Here is a 19,815-nt window from a genome sequence, read left to right on the forward strand (position 1 = left end):
TATTCGTCTGTGAACTGAAGCTCAACAGAAAGTGAGTCATGCAGTAAGACAACAACCCTAAACACACCAGTCGTTCTACCAAAGAATAGTTAAAGCAGAAGAAAGATAATGTTTTGGAACAGCTGAGTCAAAGTCCTGACCTTAATCCTAAAGAAATGCTGTGGAAGGACCTGAAGCAGGCAGTTCATGGTGAGAAGCCCACCAACATCCCTGAGTTGAGACTGTTCTGTGAGGAGGAACGAGCTAAAATTCCTCCAAGCTGATGTGCAGAGCTGATAAACAGTTACTGGAAACGTTTGGTTGAAGTTATTGCTGCAAAAGGGGGTCACACCAATTACTGAAAGCAAGGGTTCACATACTTTTGCCTCCCACACATATGTTAGATTGGATAATTTTCCTCAATAAATAAATGAAAAAGATGAAAAAAATGTTGTTTTTTCTGTCCTATTTGTTTAATTGGGTTCACTTTATCTAGTTTTAGGACTTGTGTAAATATCTGATCATGTTTTAGGTCATATTTATGCAGAAATACAGAAAATTCTAAAGCGTTCACAAACTTTCAAGCAGCTCTGTACTCGGCCTAACTGGTAAAACTCGTCTGGTCTCCCATGTTTGTCGCAGCCTGTGACACTAAACTTGTTTGTCAGAAGGTGTAACAGTTTATGGAAGTGTCCATTTAGGGACCAGACTGTTTTTAGCTTTGCTTCTGGAGAGGTATAAAGCTGTCTAGTTTAGGTTAACAATCTTTAGGGAAAGGGCCGGCTGAACAACATGCTTTCTCTCCAAAAATACAAGATGATTGTATTTTTGTTTGTGTTTGAACATTTGTATAATTGTTACTGATGGTGTGATGGATTGTACAGCGTCTACAACTGCTTCAACTAGTGACAATGTTTAATGCTTTCTTTATGTCTCTGTGCCTCTTTCCAATGAGGAAAATTTCCACTATCTGATGAGGATTTATACTGTATGTCAATATTTGACTTTAGCTGTTCCAGGTTCTTTATTCCAAAGGTCAGCGCTGTGCTGGGATCATATTTCTTTAAAGTCACTTCTGGTTAAAGATGAATTCAGAGTTGAGACTGTTTGTGAAGCAACTGACATTTGAAATCTTCCTGCTGTGAGTTACATGTTTGTTCTTCCTACGTTTGGTTTCCTGGTTGAAGCTGCTGATTAATTTCACCTTCACTCATCAGCTTGATGAAAATGATTTTCAGCATCTAAAGGTAACGTAAGCAACAGGTTTCATCATGTTTGTGTCAGCGGGGGTTAAAATGATGTGACACCAGTAGAGATGGTGCTAGTAGTGATTTATTATGTTGCTTTGTTGAATACTGGTGGAAGGTTTGAAACCTTGTTAATCCTCTTTGACTCTAATTAGCTTTGCTAACAAGATGCTGTTTAGACAACAGAAACATCAGAGGAAACTCTGGAAAAGCTTCATTAGTCAAAATTCAGCCTGTTGACACACTAAGTGACCAGAAAAATAGAAACACCTGAATAATACAATGAAATACAACAGTGATGCAATAAGTGTTAAGTTTTGTTGAGGTTCATTGGTTCTGTGGTTGTTGTTTTGGACTTAATTACTTTGAAAGATGTTTCCGATATTTAGTCGAGCTCATTTTCATATATAGAGGAGAGAAACTTATTACAAACACAAATATAACAGAGTCTGGTGACTGTAGTTTATTATTATTGATGACTGTGACAGTTTATTGATTATTGATCAAACACCAGCTGGTCCTGAGGAACCGTCTGCAGCCACTCGTCTGACCTGCAGGTGGCAGCAGAACTGCAGCTTCATCAGCCTGAAAACCTGCATTTAATCAGAAGATACATCACATTAAATACATTCACTTCTCTGTCAGATATTTAGTTATAACATGATTCATCACAGTTATTTAACACGTTTTTATAACAAGTTCAACTAATTATTATTATCAACTTATTTCCACAGTGATCCTGACTTTAAATAAATAATAATACACTTTTATTACACTTTTCCACAGTTACAAAGTGATTCACAAATATAAGTAAAACATTTGAAATGCATTAAGGAAGTTGTGATCACACACACATTCATACATTCTGTATATATGTAGATGGGAAGGTGAGGTAGAAAGAGCTTCAGCTAGAAGTAATCCAGGAGAAATGATCTGGAAGTTTAGTGATCTTCAGTCGGTGGAGACGGTTAGTCAGAGTTTATATCAGTATTTAACTCGGCTGCGTGAGAAAGAGTTAGCTAGAGGAAGTATAGCTGAAGACTAGATCACTAAAGAAAGAGCTCAGTAGCATCATGGAGGAATATATCTATAGAAATAATCTAAGCTGCAACATTAATGCAACTAGGATGCAGCTACTCACTAACTTTAAAGAAAAACGGTCAAAAGATATTCTGTTAAAACCAAAATGACAGACTTGTATTGAAATGAATCAGTCCTGTGGTAGTGAACCTTATATTGAACCACATGGTACCAACAGGTCCCCTCCTGTTCAAACATCCAGGTTATGTGAGCTGTGTGAACTGGGAGACGTTGACAATCAATCACATTTCTTTTGTATCGTTCCTGTTAAGAGAATTTATTGAGTGAAATGTATGATTGAAATTCAGGAATATTTCTGAGCCCTGATGAAGAAAAGATGGACGTTAGTTTCATTTTAGTGTCTTTAAGTTGGAAAGTTTAGTTTGTAAAGCTGTAAAAAAGCCAGGATGGTTTGTTAGTTTAATATCATCAATCAGATGAGATGCAGCGTCTGCTGGTTTTGTTGATAGTAAATTTGAAGCACAAGTGGGTTTGACATTTATAAATGCATGACACAATAATATCAGTAATAACAATTGTTTCTCCATGTGTGAATTCAAATAGGCACTTTAAACTTGAATGGAGCCAGGGAAGATAGTAAAAGAGCTGCGTTCTTTAAGCTGATGGAGCTGAAGAACATAGATGTGAACTGAATGGACGCAGTGACACCCCGTGGAGGACTTATCTGGACTTAGACCCTGACGTCAAACCAGCATGGAGGTCTTTGTATAAACCTCCTTTAACAAAGAAACATGCAGACCTGCAGTGGAGGATCCTACATGGCATTGTAGCAGTGAACTCCTTTATCTCTGTTATTAATGCTGCTGTGGAGGAGAAATGCCCCTTCTGCAGCCAAAGAGAGACGGTGTTTCACTGTTTCTCAGAGTGCTCTCGTCTGACGGCTCTGTTTGTGTTGTTGGAAACCATTTTTAGCAGATATGGAGAAATTTTTATGAAGCGGGTTTTTATTTGTGGTTTTAAATACACTCGCCAACAGAAGAACAAGTGTCAGATATTGAACTTTGTTTTGGGACAGGCAAAGATGGCGGTGTATGTGAGCCGCAGGAGGAAGGTGGAGGAAGAGCTGAATGTTGATGTGGTTCCTGTTTTTGTCAGAATGGTGAAGTCCAGACTGCTGGTAGAGTTTAGTTTTTACAGAGCTGCTCATGACCTGGAGACTTTCCAGCTGATTTGGGGTTATGGGGGGGTGCTCTGCTCTGTAATAGATGGACAGTTGAGTTTTGGACATGTGCTGATGTAACTTTGATACCTGATATGTAATTATATTATGTATGTGTTAATGTAGTGTATTACGTTTTTTTACAGTGTACATAGTGGTTAATAAATGTTGAGTTTAAAAATCAAATCTCTCTCTATGTCTCTCTCTCTATGTCTCTCTCTCTCTCTTTCTCTCTTTGTTATTTCCTGTTGAAGTTTAGTTTCTCTTTCTGTGCTCCACGTGTTGCAGCTTCTTTTCTTCTTCTAAAGGTATTTATTGTGACTTTATTGTGTTTATATTGTGACAGTTTTCACTGTTTGACTCTTGAATGACTCTTTGTTCATCTTGTTAGTTTAGTTCCAGTAGAAACAGCAGAAATCTGTAGTTCAGAACTCTACTAACAGTCAACACAAATCAACATGCTGGAAGTTTTCCTCCATTTTAGGTTCACTGTTCAAAGTAGTGATGGGCGGACCGATTCTTTTCACAGTATCGGTTCCTTCCAGTTGATACATGTAAATATATCGAACCTTTGGAGTTTTGATACTTTTTGCAAAATGTGCCGTCAGTTTCTCTGTGACACTCCGTTATAGTACAGACACATTCGACAACTGCAGTCAAGTCATCCGCCACTCCGGGGATTACAGTCAAACTAGCCGCCACGTACTTTCCTACTGCGCGTACGCTTCCGTTATTACGGTAATGAGGCTTTTCTGCTGGGAGGACACGAGTGATCCGTCAACTAAACATGATTTGCATTTACTTTACATTCGACCAATAATATTACAGTTTGATTGAAACAGTGAATTGAAAAAATGCACTATTTATTTCACTTGTTCACCAAGGAGGTTATGACTCGGGAGAATTCACTGTGGAATTAGAATCTACAGAGTCTTGACTTCACTTATACAGATTAACAATTTCTCATATTCAGCATATTATGAAAAAGAAACTGTCTGTTTCCAATCAATGATTCCACTTCTCTACATCCTACAGGACCCCAGCTAGCTGCACAACAACTTCCAGAACATTTCACTGGTGAATTTCACAATAAAAGCTCATTGAAAACATTATACACATATTTTGGTGTATAATTTAATAATTCAAAAAATTCTGGCACATTCAGGCAGTTATTTTCTGCTTCAAACACTGGAAAGGAAAATACCACATTTAAAACATGTACTGCAAAAGGTGCTATAAAATCTACATATTATGCATATGCATTATATGCATAATATAATGTACCTGATGCCTTCAGTATTTGAAGAGCCAGCTTTTTCATCTCTTGTGCCATTTCCTTTTTTTCAATCATTTTTTGAATATATTTTGTTGTATATTTTCAGTGGTCCTTTATTGTGAAATTCACCAGTGAAATGCTCTGGAAGTTGTTGTGCAGCTAGCTGGGGTCCTGTAGGATGTAGAGAAGTGGAATCATTGATTGGAAACAGACAGTTTCCTTTTCATAATATGCTGAATATGAGAAATTGTTAATCTGTATAAATGAAGTCAAGACTGTAGATTCTAATTCCACAGTGAATTCTCCCGAGTCATAACCTCTTTGGTGAACAAGTGAAATAAATAGTGCATTTTTTCAGTTCACTGTTTCAATCAAACTGTAATATTATCGGTCGAATGTACAGGAAATGAAAGCGATGTTAAACCACATTTAGTCGACGGACCATCCTTGTCTTCCAAACAGAAAAAACTCATTACCGCAATAACAGAAGTGTGCGCGCAGTAGGAAATTACGTGGCGGCTGACTTGACCGCAGTCATTCGACAGCTCGTGCTGCCTGCCCCACAAATTTTCTCTTCATTGCATAACCAGTCATCATGTATAAGTTTACATTAATAAAGATAAAATATTAATTTAAATGCATTGATTCAGCATCCCACTTGTATGTAGGTAGGCTATATAAGCTCAATACGATGTGACAGAAATGTGATGTGTCACTGACCAACGATCAGTCGGTGTTTTTGAGGGGCGGGTAGCAGAGAGAGCAGCAGGTGGTTCAGTCTCGTTCAGTGAGTAGCTGCCAGGCTGTCTGGACTCGAGTCACTCACTGACGTCCCCGTTGGAGACGGTGATTCCCGCTCATTCATCGGTGCTCATTCATGTTTAGAGCGACTGCACCACCGTAGCAGGCAGGCAGTGTGAGCAGGACCCTACGATAACAGTGATGGGTGTGGGCGGTATGAGTGGGAAAAGTCCGGGATTCATGAGCACTCGCTACGTTTGACACTAAAAAGATTCGTTTGTTCATTTTTGCTCATCACTAGTTCAAAGTGCCCAATAACAGCTGACAGTACTGAGTCAGTGTTCACAGATCAATAACTTACATCATTTGTCCAACAACCTACTCTGTCTGTATTAGTAACAGCTTCAAGTTCAAATAACTTGATTTATTTACAAGAAGAAGAAACACAGAGAACATGTGGGTCACATGCTGAGTAAAAATAGAGTTACAGTCCATAAAAAGTACAAACATAGAAGTAAAAACAGGTAAAAATATCTTAATATACTATATACAGAGAGTGTGTGGCAGTGGTGGAGGAAGGGGTTAAATCTGGCCGGAGCTTTCAGACTCTGTGTGACGCTGATAGATGTGTAATGTAGCTCCTTTCCTCTGACTTTAATGAACAGCTGTGGCTGTCACACAGCAGCAGCATCCATACCAGTGTCTCCAGACTGGGAGACAGCGGTAACTTCATCAACTATTTAAATCTTCTGATGAGACGTTGAGATCTCACGATAGAATTATTAACTTAAAGGCTTTTCTGTACAGAAAACAGGTGACCTGTTACACACAGATTCAGAGTTTATACAGTGAAATCATTGGGAGCAAAGCGGCCGTGCTCAGGATGAGTCCAGATGTGACACCAGTAGAGATTTATGTTGCTTTGTTGAATACTGGTGGAAGTGTTTCCCCTGGGTTGACTGGTTTGGTCTGGCGGGGTGAAGAACATTTCTCTGTTCTCTGTTTCTATGTTCAGTGTCTTCAGGTTAGGCTAACCCATTGTTGCTAACTGTGGAGCTAACCCCCTTCACTTTTCCAGCAGTTGGGGAAATAACAGACGTGACTTTTCTTGGTCTTGACAAGCTGCAGCATTTATTAACTGACTCACTGTAGTCTGTTCTGTACATTTACTGACACACTGACAACTTCCTGCTCGCTCTGATGAAGCTTCACTCAGTCGCTGCACAAACATTACGCACTGCCCTGTTGCCCTGCGTGTATTTCACAGCATCAGAGACAATAATGCAGGTCTTAATGAACGTTACCCCTGTGCCACACATTGTTCCACGTCTGCACTATTTTAACACTAATTCCAACAGTCAACCTTTCACTGTCTGTTGTTACTCTGAAAAATTACCTGCATATAACATGTAATATGAGCATCAATAATAATAAATGAGACTCAAATAAATACACAGCTGACACTGAGTGTTAAAGGCTCAATGTATGATGCTGCTGCTTTTCATAAATGAATGAAATAGATTATTAATAATATGCTGTTTAGTTGTGTTTAATGTTGAGCAGTAAAAGTAAACCATGTTTTAATAGATGTTCTGCAGTGAATTTATTGTTCATCAAACAGTAAAATGTGCTGCAGTTATATTAGGAACACTGTCACTAGCTAGCAAGTCAACAACAGCTCACCAACCTGACAGATACACATTTTATCAGCTTTCAACACGTCACTAACTGCACTTAAACACAGTCATGTGATTATGTTCTGACAGTTTGACATCAAATGAACTCAAACGGTTTCAAACAGTCTTGAGTTTGTTTGTGTAAAACATTTTATTCATTGTCAGAGAAGTTTAGTGTCAGTATGAAGGGTCGCCCCATTCAGTCACCTTTAAACTGGTGCATGTTTTAATAACCAGTATCATGCTGGTAGTGAGGGAGACTTTGTTTCACAGGTGGTATGGTTAGTGATTAACAGCTAATAAAAGTCATTAAATAATATTCTCTGGAATCTTTCTAAACTATATCACAGACAAACTGTTGAAAACATCTTTTCATTGATGATATTCAGTATTTTAACCAAGCTAAGAGCTGCAGCAATAGAAACTAAAGTTCATGTTGCTGCCAAACCTTCATTCAGTATCTTTATACTATATCAATATAAAATCAGTGTCACATTATATAAACTACAAAGTGAATCACTGTCATCAAAACACAGTAAACTCTGTTTGTGGAATAATGACGGAGTTTAATCTACAATGTGATGCCTCATCACAGGAAGATCTTTGTTCTGCTGTACAGAACTGCATTTAGTGTTGAGTCAGACAGATTGTTCTCTCTTATTCTTCCTGTTTTAATATTTACTGTACATGATGATGATGATGATGATGATGATGCTCCATTAATTCAACCATAAATCATGGAAACGTCTGTGCTTTGATCCTTATAATCTAACACTGATTGACAGACAACATTCCCACAAGATCAAATAGAATATAACACAGCTGTAGCAACTATAACAGAACCATAAATAAAGATGAATGTAAATATAAATATGATGCATTGATGCTCTGAAATACAAACATTCATGTGATCTTGTGGCTCCTTCTAATCTCCTCGGGGATAAAAGAGAAAGAACACGTTTAGTGTCTGACAAACTTCACAAGTTTTGTCTCCACTGATATTTGTGAAAATTGTTGCATCAGTATCTTTATGTATATTCACTAAATCATCAGTTGAAATACATGTCAGGCCTCTGAGTGTGATATGCTGCTTAACTGTTATTAATCAATAAAGTGTCATTCAGTACAATCTCTAATTAAAACAGCAAGAAGTACAAATGACTCCATAGAAAACCAGAGTCCTCAGACTGATGATGAAGGACTGATGAAGGAGAATCAGCAGCAGTTTCTCTCTGTGTGTTTCCTCTGCAGGTGAAGCTACAAAGACTCTGTGGCTGGATGTGGATCTGAATTCACCTGGTGAGTATTTTTATTTCTTCTGCCACACAGCTGACTCCACCAGCAGCTCATCTCCATTAAATGTGCTCTATAGTGGTAAATGAAAAGCCAACAGAGAACTGGAAGCTTCTGAAAGTAAAACATTAAACATTAAACCTCAGTGGAAATGAAGAATAATGTCTTACTTTGCTGCCATCTGGTGGTTGAATCAAGAATGACGCCGTTGTAACTGCAGTGCTGGTGTGATGTGCAGCTTGTTGTAGTGAATGAGCTTGTTGTTGTGTTTGTGTGAAGGTGTTTCTCTGCTATGGATCAGTGTGAGGACAGAGAGGAGGGAGTCCCTCCCTCTAAAAGCTCTCTGTGTGGGGAACATGACAGCCAGACCAAAGCTCAGAGGTGAGATGAGGATCTCTAACTGTCCATCACTGTTCTCCACTCACATCACTCCACCATCATTATTCACACTCAAAGCTCTGTGTGTGTTGTGTTGAAGAACAAAGAAGCAGCACAGACCAGACTCTGCTGGACCTGGGCCTGGACCTGGGCCTGGGCCTGGACCTGGACCTGGACCTGGATCCAGCTGTGTGTCCATGAAGAGTGACTGGTCCATTGGGAAACCTGTAAATTTTAAACCTGGACAACCTGCTGATGGAAGGTCAGAATGTAAAGCTGCAAAGACTGAACAGACTTTTCATTTCTATCCAACATGCACATTTATCAGAGCTGTTGTTGTTTCAGGATCCAGCAGCAGAGACCAGACTCTCCTGGACCTGAACCCAGCTGTCTGTCCTTTAAGAGCGACTGGTCGAAGGAGGATTTCATTCATTTTAAAGGACATCCATCTGCTGATCAGATGTAAGCTGTAACTGACAGTAAACGTCGGGTTATGCTAGAAAAGAACTGGTTTGCACGACGTGTTGTCCAACCACACCAGTGAAAAGCCGGCCGTCATGGAGAGGGAAGAGACGTGATAATCATTTAAATATGGAGATAACAGATCACATGTTCAGACAGTCTCTCCTGGAAGACATTCATGGTGTTGCACTCGCTTGTTCATATGTAAAGTGACATGATATGATTTATTTATACATTACAGACATAAAAAACATGTTAAAGTGAAAACACTTATTTCCAACATGGACCCAAGATGTTAAAAGACAAAACACAAGACATACAACATGAAACTAAATCACCACAAATTAAATAAAATAATAAACGCCCACATCAAAACAAAAAGTACAACAAAGACAATTTGATGGCTGAAGTAAAAATGGAATTGCAGATTTCATTATAAACCTGTGACCATGTTCCATAAATAAGTCCTGACCTGACTTCTATAAGCTCCTCTCATTTTTAACAGCTGGATGTGTAACAGGAGGCTGTTCCACAACATGGCAGCAGCTTAAAAAAAGGAACTTCTGGCTTCATTATTCACTGGAGGGACTTTATATGAACACACACTGGCCCTGGTGTTATAGCCATGCTGAGTATGTTCCATTGTTATCTGTGAAGTATTGAGGAGCAAACCCACTGATAATGTTGAACATATGATGCAGCCTCTGTTGTTCTACTCTGAGCTGTACTGGCAGCAGTCCTACACTTCTGAATTCATCACCAACATGAGTTAAAGAGGATACATTTAATAAATACTGAATAATATTATTTGGCATCACCTGCAGTTTGTTCCTAAATTTAGATGTCAAACCACTGAACCAATCGGAACAGACAGAATCAAACTGACGCTGTACCAATGAGGACATGAGAAGTTTCTCAACAGAAAAGTCCAAAAGAGTCTTAGTCTGTGAAACAGGAACTGAAGTTTGCTGCCACTCTTAGATAATATTTTATCAACAACTGATTCACAGGACAGTGACTGGTCCAATATTATTCCTAAATATGAGACAAAATAAAAATAAAAATTTCAGTTCCATTACAAAAGATTTTCAGTGTATTTGTTCTTGACGTCTTTGTTCCAAACAGGATTGACTGGGTTTTATCCAAATGTATTGAAAGCTTGTTATCTATGAGCCACTCTCTCACACTTTCTGATTCATTACTAAGAGTTGTGCATTTCACTGACATCATTCCCCGATAGCAGTAATGCAGAATCATCAGCATACAGCAGCAGCTTGCATGTCACAGCAGCTGTTGTATCATTTATATACATAAGAAATAAAAGAGGCCCTAAAATAGAACCGTGCAGCACCACACATGTAATATCCTGAGGTTCTGATAGAACCACTTCAACATCACAGACTTGAGTTCTTCCTGTAATGTAAGAAATAAACCATTTTACAGCAGTATGTCCAAACACCATGCACTGTAACTTTGACAACAGTACAGAATGATTCACTGTGTCAAAAGCTTTCTGCAAGTCAGCATAATTTCCTCCATCAAGGTTTTGTCTAATAAAATCAAACAAATGAATAAGACAGGTGTCAGTAGAGTCTGCTGCTGTAAAGCCAGACTGAAGCTCATACATCATATTGTATCTGACTAAATACTCCTCAACGTGTTCAAACACAAGACGTTCAAAAACCTCAGACATGACACCTGCCGACTTTCTCACTTTCTCACCTAAATGTAATTTTCATACTGGGAGCTGCCCAGATCAACCAGTCTGATACAAGCAGACGCTGAGCAGCTCCACTGGAGCAGCTGGAGGTTGTAGCTGCCTTGCGCCAGGGCACTTCAGCAGTGTACAGAGGGAGGGAGAGCTGTATGGAGGGTTGTTCAGAGCTGTTGGGACTAAACCAAACTGACTGATGAAGCAAAACACTGAGCTGAAAGCTACAAACAGACTGAGCTGTTGATTCTCAGTGGGATCAGCAGGACTAGTAAAGCTTTACCACTACAGGGAGTCATCTGATTCTCTGTTCACATCCAAATATCACTTGATGGACCTTTAGCTTGTGTTTGTCTCTGTGTGGACAGACATAATGTGAGCTCATTCTTCATGATTCCTCCACAGAGTGGACCAGGAGAGCTCAGAGGTTCCCAGTGGTCAGTCTGCCCAGCAGCATCAAACACACCTGGACTCCATATTTATGGTCTGTACATGTACAACAACTACTTTTACATCTATTGTGTTCACAATCATCTCCATGCTGCACTTTGTAGACCAGTGGATTGTCAGTCTGTCCAACATGGATCTGATGTTTGCTTGATGATGTTAGTTTGATTGTGTGATTCATATAGTATTCTGTTCCAGCTGCTGGAGGAGAACATCATCACCTTTGTGAAGAATGAGCTGAAGAAGATGCAGAAGGTTCTGAGTCCAGATTACCCAGAATGCTTCGGGAGTCAGAGGGAGGATGAGGAGGTGTTGGGTGGTGAGGAGGAAGAGCAGAAGAGGAGCAGAGAGGCATTTCTGAAGATCACACTGCACTTCCTGAGGAGAATGAAGCAGGAGGAGCTGGCTGACCGTCTGCAGAGCAGTAAGAGGATTTCTATAAAGATTTAACATGATGGATAAATGAGACATTTACTGATGTCTCAACAGATGGAAGAAAATATGTTTTATTCACTCATTCTTTGAGGGAATGAAATGTTTAAATATTTGCTTCATACTTCATTCATTGATCCTATTTCCTGTGTGTTCATTCAGGGAATCGTGCTGGCAGGTGTCAACGTAAACTCAAGTCTAACCTGAAGAAGAGGTTCCAGTGTGTGTTTGAGGGGATCGCTAAAGCCGGAAACTCAACCCTTCTGAATCAGATCTACACAGAGCTCTACATCACAGAGGGAGGGACTGCAGAGGTCAATAATGAACATGAAGTCAGACAGATTGAAACAGCATCCAGGAAACCAGACAGACCAGAAACAACAATCAGACAAGAAGACATCTTTAAAGCCTCACCTGGAAGAGATGAACCAATCAGAACAGTGATAACAAAGGGAGTGGCTGGCATTGGGAAAACAGTCTTAACACAGAAGTTCACTCTGGACTGGGCTGAAGACAAAGCCAACAAGGACATACAGTTCATATTTCCATTCACTTTCAGAGAGCTAAATGTGCTGAAAGAGGAAAAGTACAGCTTGGTGGAACTTGTCCATCACTTCTTTACTGAAACCAAAAAAGCAGGAATCTGCAGGTTTGAAGAGTTCCAGGTTGTGTTCATCTTTGACGGTCTGGATGAGTGTCGACTTCCTCTGGACTTCCACAACACTAAGATCCTGACTGATGTTATAGAGTCCACCTCAGTGGATGTGCTGCTGACAAACCTCATCAGGGGGAAACTGCTTCCCTCTGCTCGCCTCTGGATAACCACACGACCTGCAGCAGCCAATCAGATCCCTCCTGAGTGTGTCGGCATGGTGACAGAGGTCAGAGGGTTCACTGATCCACAGAAGGAGGAGTACTTCAAGAAGAGATTCAAAGATGAGAAGCAGGCCAGCACAATCATCTCTCACATCAAGACATCACGAAGCCTCCACATCATGTGCCACATCCCAGTCTTCTGCTGGATCACTGCTACAGTTCTGGAGGATCTGTTGAAAAGCAGAGAGAGAGGAGAGGTGCCCAAGACCCTGACTGAGATGTACATCCATTTCCTGGTGGTTCAGTCCAAGCTGAAGAATGTCAAGTATGATGGAGGAGCTGAGACAGATCCACACTGGAATAAAAAGAGCAGGAAGATGATTGAGTCTCTGGGGAAACTGGCTTTTCAGCAGCTGCAGAAAGGCAACCTGATCTTCTATGAATCAGACCTGAGAGAGTGTGGCATCGATATCAGAGCAGCCTCAGTGTGCTCAGGAGTGTTCACACAGGTCTTTAAAGAGGAAAGAGGGCTGTACCAGGACAAGGTGTTCTGCTTCGTCCATCTGAGCGTTCAGGAGTTTCTGGCTGCTTTTTATGTCCATCTGACATGTATCAAGTCTGGAGTCAATCTGCTGGCAGAACAACAAACAACATCCTGGTGGCCTAAAGTCTTTAAACAAAAACCTGAACCAACATGTTTCTACCAGAGTGCTGTGGATGAGGCCTTAAAGAGTCCAAATGGACACCTGGACTTGTTCCTCCGCTTCCTCCTGGGTCTTTCACTGCAGACCAATCAGACTCTCCTCAGTGGTCTGCTGACACAGACAGGAAGTAGCTCAATGACCCATAAGGAAACAGTCAAGTACATCAAGAAGAAGATCAGTGAGGATCTGTCTGCAGAGAGAAGCATCAATCTGTTCCACTGTCTGAATGAACTTAATGATCATTCTTTAGTGGAGGTGATCCAACAGTCCCTGAGTTCAGGAAGTCTCTCCACAGATAAACTGTCTCCTGCTCAGTGGTCAGCTCTGGTCTTCACCTTACTTTCATCAGAAAAAGATCTGGACGTGTTTGACCTGAAGAAATACTCTGCTTCAGAGGAGGCTCTTCTGAGGCTGCTGCCAGTGGTCAAAGCCTCCAACAAAGCTCTGTAAGTGCACAGATAGTTATTTATTGATTGATTTATTGATTTATTGAAAAGATATTCAAGATGGGAGAGAATACGTTTTTAAGTATTTTTCTATATTTGTTCTCCAGACTAAGTGGTTGTAACCTCTCAGAGAGAAGCTGTGCAGCTCTGTCCTCAGTTCTCAGCTCCCAGTCCTCCCGTCTGAAAGTGCTAGAACTGAGTAACAACAACCTGCAAAGTTCAGGAGTGAAGCAGCTGTCTGCTGGACTGGAGAGTCCACACTGTGCACTGGAAACTCTCAGGTCAGGATTCATCAACCTGCACAACTGATCACCATTTAAACTGTGATTTATATGAGTTGATAAACACCTGGACATTTTCTCTACTCAAATTATTTTCAGACCAGTTGTGTGTTTAGACCCTGTGAATAACTTTCTACTAATATATTTCCATTTGTTTTGTTCTGTCTCCGCTGTTGGAACCTGAAATACCAAAGAGGAGTTTTAGATTCAAAAACTGAATGAAGAACTGTGTAATTGGCCCAAAGTAAAACACATACAGACAGTAATTCAGTGATCAGTGTTTTGGTAACAGTTATAGTTTCTTTTAATTTCAGAGCAGTATCTGTGCTGGGATGATAGTGATTTTTAGTCACAATGGTGATATGACAGTGCACCCCAGCTGTTATGTGGTTAACCACCATTTAATTCTTCTTTTGTTTCAAACAACCTTAAAACTCATGATTACTGAAACTGTGTGAAGTAGAGTCAGTGACTGAGAGTGAAGGAGTCAGAAATGTTTGCTTGTTTTTAAGTTTATTTCCACAACCTTCAGTCCTTATATGCCACATTAGTTTGGATTCTGTTCTGTATTCAACTGTGAGCATCTGAGACGGAGTCATTTACCTCTGTGACGTGTGGGAGGTTTGATCTTCTTACAAACTTTAGTCAGAGCTGTCACCTGCAGCTCTTCATCTCATCAGCTCACTGGCTGCTTCTTCTTTTACTATTCTTTTATTTAGACCTATTTTTAGCAGTGAAGAGGTAGCAGTCGCTAACATCATGTTTACTAAGGTTACAGGAAGCTGGAACTGCCTCACAATACAAACCTTACTGTGGTTTGCCATTTGAATTTAGAGTTGTGACTGAAAGTATTAAGTTTAACTTTAAAGATTAGAGAAACACATTGATAATGAAAGTAATAAACACACTACTTTCCAGTGCTGCAGTGACCTCAGATCATGTGACACGTGTGTTGTTTTGTGTGTCTGCAGGCTGTCAGGATGTCTGATCACAGAGGAAGGCTGTGATTCTCTGGCCTCAGCTCTGAGCTCCAACCCCTCCCATCTGAGAGAGCTAGACCTGAGCTACAATCATCCAGGAGACTCAGGAGAGAAGCTGCTCTCTGCTGGACTGGAGGATCCACACTGGAGACTGGACACTCTCAGGTATGGACAGACAGGTTCACACTCTCAGATACAGACCAACTCACTCTCATGGCAATTTGTGCAACAGTCATGTAATTCAATCTATCTATTCGTGTACATTGACACACTTTTTCCATTTATTTCGTGACAATCAGCAGGATTTTCAAACTAATGTATTTCAGGTGGAAGTAGGTTTTGTTCCTGCAGCACATTTTTTTCTGTCAGTTGGGACTCGGGAGCTCAGAGGCTGTATTGTTTTTTCTCATATGCTATTCATTTTTAAACTATAACTGCTTCATCACTCAACCATCACTCGCATATGAACTTAAGTGACATCCCATTCTTAATCCATAGGGTTCAATATGACATTGGTCCACCCTTTGCAGCTATAACAGCTTCAACTCTTCTGAGAAGGCTTTCCACAAGGTTTAGCAGTGTGTTTATGGGAATTTTTGACCATTCTTCCAGAAGTGCATTTGTGAGGTCACACACTGATGTTGGACGAGGAGGCCTGGCTTTCAGTCTCTGCTCTAATTCATCCCAAAGGTGTTCTATTGGGTTGAGGTCAGGACTCTGTGCAGGCCAGTCAAGTTCATCCACACCAAACTCTCTCATCCATGTCTTTATGGACCTTGCTTTGTGCACTGGTGCACAGTCATGTTGGAACAGGAAGGGGCCATCCCCAAACTGTTCCCACAAAGTTGGGAGCATGGAATTGTCCAAAATCTCTTGGTATGCTGAAGCATTCAGAGTTCCTTTCACTGAAACTGAGGGGCCAAGCCCAGCTCCTCAAAAACAAACTTTACACTTGGCACAATGCAGTCAGACAAGTACCGTTCTACTGGCAACCGCCAAACCCAGACTCGTCCATCAGATCGCCAGATGGTGAAGCGCGATTCGTCATTCCAGAGAACACATCTCCACTGTTCTAGAGTCCAGTGGCGGCGTGCTTTACACCACTGCATCCGACACTGATGTATGGCTTGGATGTAGCTGTCCCGGCCATGGAAACCCATTCCATGAAGCTCTCTACGCACTGTTCTTGAGCTAATCAGAAGGCCACATGAAGTTTGGAGGTCTGTAGCGATTGACTCTGCTGAAAGTTGACGACCTCTGAGCACTATGCGCCTCAGCATCCGCTGACCCCACTCCGTCATTTTACGTGGCCTACCACTTTGTGGCTTAGTTGCTGTCATTCCCAATCGCTTCCACTTTGTTATAATACCACTGACAGTTGTCTGTGGAATATTTAGGAGTGGGGAAATTTCCTGACTGGACTTGTTGCACAGGTGGCATCCTATCACAGTATCCTGCTGGAATTCACTGAGCCCCTGAGAGCGACCCATTCTTTCACAAATGTTTGTAGAAACAGTCTGCATGCCTTGGTGCTTGATTTTATACACCTGTGGCCATGGAAGTGAAATAAACCATTACCAAATGTAATTATCATTTATAAAATATTTATTCTCTCTTTGTTGGAAAAAATCCATTATTGAAATTCTGATTAAAATGCTTCAACAGTGACACCTGCAGGGCAGGAGGAGAAAGAGCAGTGTGTGTGAGGTGGTGGTGGGGTGCAGTGGGGGGGGGGGTGGAGGGCAGAGGAGGACGGGCTCCTGCTGTCCCCCTCAGGGTGGATCTCTTACATCAATTTAAAGTACTTAATTTTTTTTATGCTAATCTATGATTGGCCAAGACACGTAAAATGACGTTCCAAGGGAGGACGTCCTCCCTAACCAATCAACAACCAGAACAATATTGACATCACTTTGGTCCAATGATAGTTTCCAGATTTCATCTTCAGTTCTCTACAACTGTAACGTACATGAGTGTGATGAACTGATAAGAGAAGAAGAGCAGTAAGATATAGATAAATTGATAGAGTAGCATATTAGAAAATAAATTATAACTTGCAAATTACAAACTATATTTTTAAACACATCAGTAAAACATTACATCTCATTTAGGCCCTTTCAACAACCAAATTACCCTCAGCGGGACTACGGTGACGTGCTGCTGCTCCGAAGTGAACTCCACCCAACAACAATAGAAAGTTAACAACATAATTTAAATGAAACAACCAGGAGAGTTAGCTTGTTTGTCATTGATGCTAATGATATCAGACTGGTTAACCAGCAGCCACAAAGTTCTGTTAACTAACAAACAAGATGACCAACAGCCGCAAATGGATGTTATGACATGAATACTTCATCTCCATGATAGAAAGAAGAAGACGTCAGATAAGGTGAGTCAGATACAGCTTCTCTCTCTCTGTCTCTTTGGTTGCTAATTTCATCTCTGATGGTTAAATGTCTCTGTGTGGCTGTTGTGTGAATTTATCTCCTTAACCAGAATGCTGCAGAGATCATATAATGTGTTGTAGGTAGTTTGCTTGTTGAAGTTACAGTGAGCTGTCTGGACTCACTCATTCATGTGGAATTGATCCAGTTTTTAATTGAGTGGTTGTTCAGTCACCTGTTGATGTTGTGTGATTAGTGAATGAGTGTGCAGGAGGTCTGGCTGCTTGTTGTGACAGTTTCTTCAGCTGGTTTTTAAGCTGAGTCGTATATTGAGTAATAAGCTTAAAGTAACTAGAATAACAAGTGTTAACATGTCAGCTTTGTAGACTATATTTTATATGTGATGCATATAGATCAGAGTGTGTAAGTCATGTATTTGATACATGCATTAATACTTTCTGATGTGAACCTACACTTTTAGATCTGTGAATGTTTTTAGTGTTCAGTCTTTCTAGTATTCAGCACTGATCTGTTCCTGTATCACATTATAAACTTTGTGGTACTTTATATATTTCTGTATACTAAGAAAATACACAGGAAACACGTGTAAATCATGTGATATGTGTGATATGTTTCTGATGAGAACATAAATCTGTTGTCACAATAGAACAATACTATAAATTTGAGTTTAACCTTGTTGGGAAAATGACACATTGTGAACCACTGCACGGCTAAAATGAGCTCTTCTTTGTTTAGAAACAATATGTATATGCTAAATGTCTTTAAAGAAGCAGCCTTTTCACCACTCAGGGGTTTTTGTTTTTGAAAGCAAATTGTTTTATTGGCATATAAAACTGTCCCCCACCCCTCTGATTTCATCAGCTGGGGAACAATGATATAGTTTGATGTGGTTTGTTGTGAGATTCCATGTTGGTTTTTCTCCTGTCCTCCCCAATATTTTGAGTCACCAGCCGCCACTGATATAACTATATATATATTATATATGTTCAGACGCGGCGCTAGAGTAAATCAATAGGACGGGCATTTGATTTTCATGAGGGGGCACAATGCATTGTATATTTGTTTAACCTGTTATCAAACAAGTTGAACACAGCTTTGGATGGAGGATACACAGACCCCCGGTCCTTGTGAAAGAAAACTGAATAGTAGGTTATCATTTTATAAATCTTTTGTTTATATGTTGCAAATGTTGTTAAACTAAGGGGTCAGTGGTTTTTGTCAACTGAATGTGATGTAATGTCATTGTCATTTTGGTATACATGCTGGTGAAGAAATCCTGCTCCTAGTCTAGTTGAACTCTTGAACTTGTTTCTATCTGAGGGCTGCTTGCTGACCTCTGGGGTTAGCTAGAGATATCTTTGTCTTAAGCCTGCTGTTTTAGAGACTGAGTGGATCATGAGGTATCTAGACAAGCTAAAGTTGAAGGATGTCCATGTTTGAAGTTATTGATTGACCATGAGGTCTCTGTGAGATCGTATGACCATACTTGTTTGTCAGAAGGTGTAACAGTTTGTGGAAGTGTCTATTAGGGACCAGACTGTTTTAGCTTTCATTCTGGAGAGGTATAAAGCTGTCTGGTTTGGGTTAACAATCTTTAGAGAAAGGGCCGGCTGAACAACATGCTTTCTCTCCAAAAATACAAGATGATTGTATTTTTGTTTGTGTTTGGACAATTGTATAATTGTTACTGATGGTGTGATGGATTGTACAGCGTCTACAACTGCGTCAACAAGTAACAATGTTTAATGCTTTCTTTATGTCTCTGTGTCGTTCTTGAGCAACGATAAAACATTTCCACAACATCCTCCCGCCAGTTAAAAAGGAACAAATTTAGTCTTTGCAAACAGAAATGATGTCTGTGTTAATTTGCATATAGAGCGAGGAAGTGAGATCCGAATAACAAGTGGTCACTCAAGACACATGTTAATACCAGGTGTAAACAGACGTACTTGGAGCTGTCCACTTGTGATCAGATCACCTGAGACGGATGTTAATACCAGGCGTAAACAGACGTACTTGGAGCTGTCCACTTGTGATCGGATCACCTGAGACGGATGTTAATACCAGGTGTAAACAGGGACTAAGATGCAAGGAAAAGAAGCAAGTGAGGGAAACGTGGATGCAATTTAAGAGACTTGAGATGCAACCAAGGAAACAAAGCGAGGAGAGAGGAAACGAGAACATTTGTTTTTAGAGACATGAGACGTCCTTTCCTCTGAAGTGTCACATGAAGCGACGTCCGTTTCTGATGACGGCGGCAGCTGATCACAGCTGATCAGCT

At 40.4% G+C, this 19,815-nt stretch overlaps 1 long non-coding RNA gene across 1 annotated transcript; it reads left to right on the forward strand.

The window, feature by feature from the left end:
• The first annotated feature begins 627 nt into the window (after positions 1 to 627).
• LOC122995157 lies at positions 628 to 14,406 on the forward strand. The gene is made up of 3 exons (XR_006406739.1): positions 628 to 714; positions 2,901 to 2,903; positions 14,395 to 14,406. It is a non-coding gene; the product is annotated as an uncharacterized LOC122995157 (long non-coding RNA).
• Positions 14,407 to 19,815: the final 5,409 nt, after the last annotated feature.

The sequence above is a fragment of the Thunnus albacares genome, chromosome 13, assembly GCF_914725855.1.
Source record: "Thunnus albacares chromosome 13, fThuAlb1.1, whole genome shotgun sequence".
Classification (NCBI taxonomy): domain Eukaryota; kingdom Metazoa; phylum Chordata; class Actinopteri; order Scombriformes; family Scombridae; genus Thunnus; species Thunnus albacares.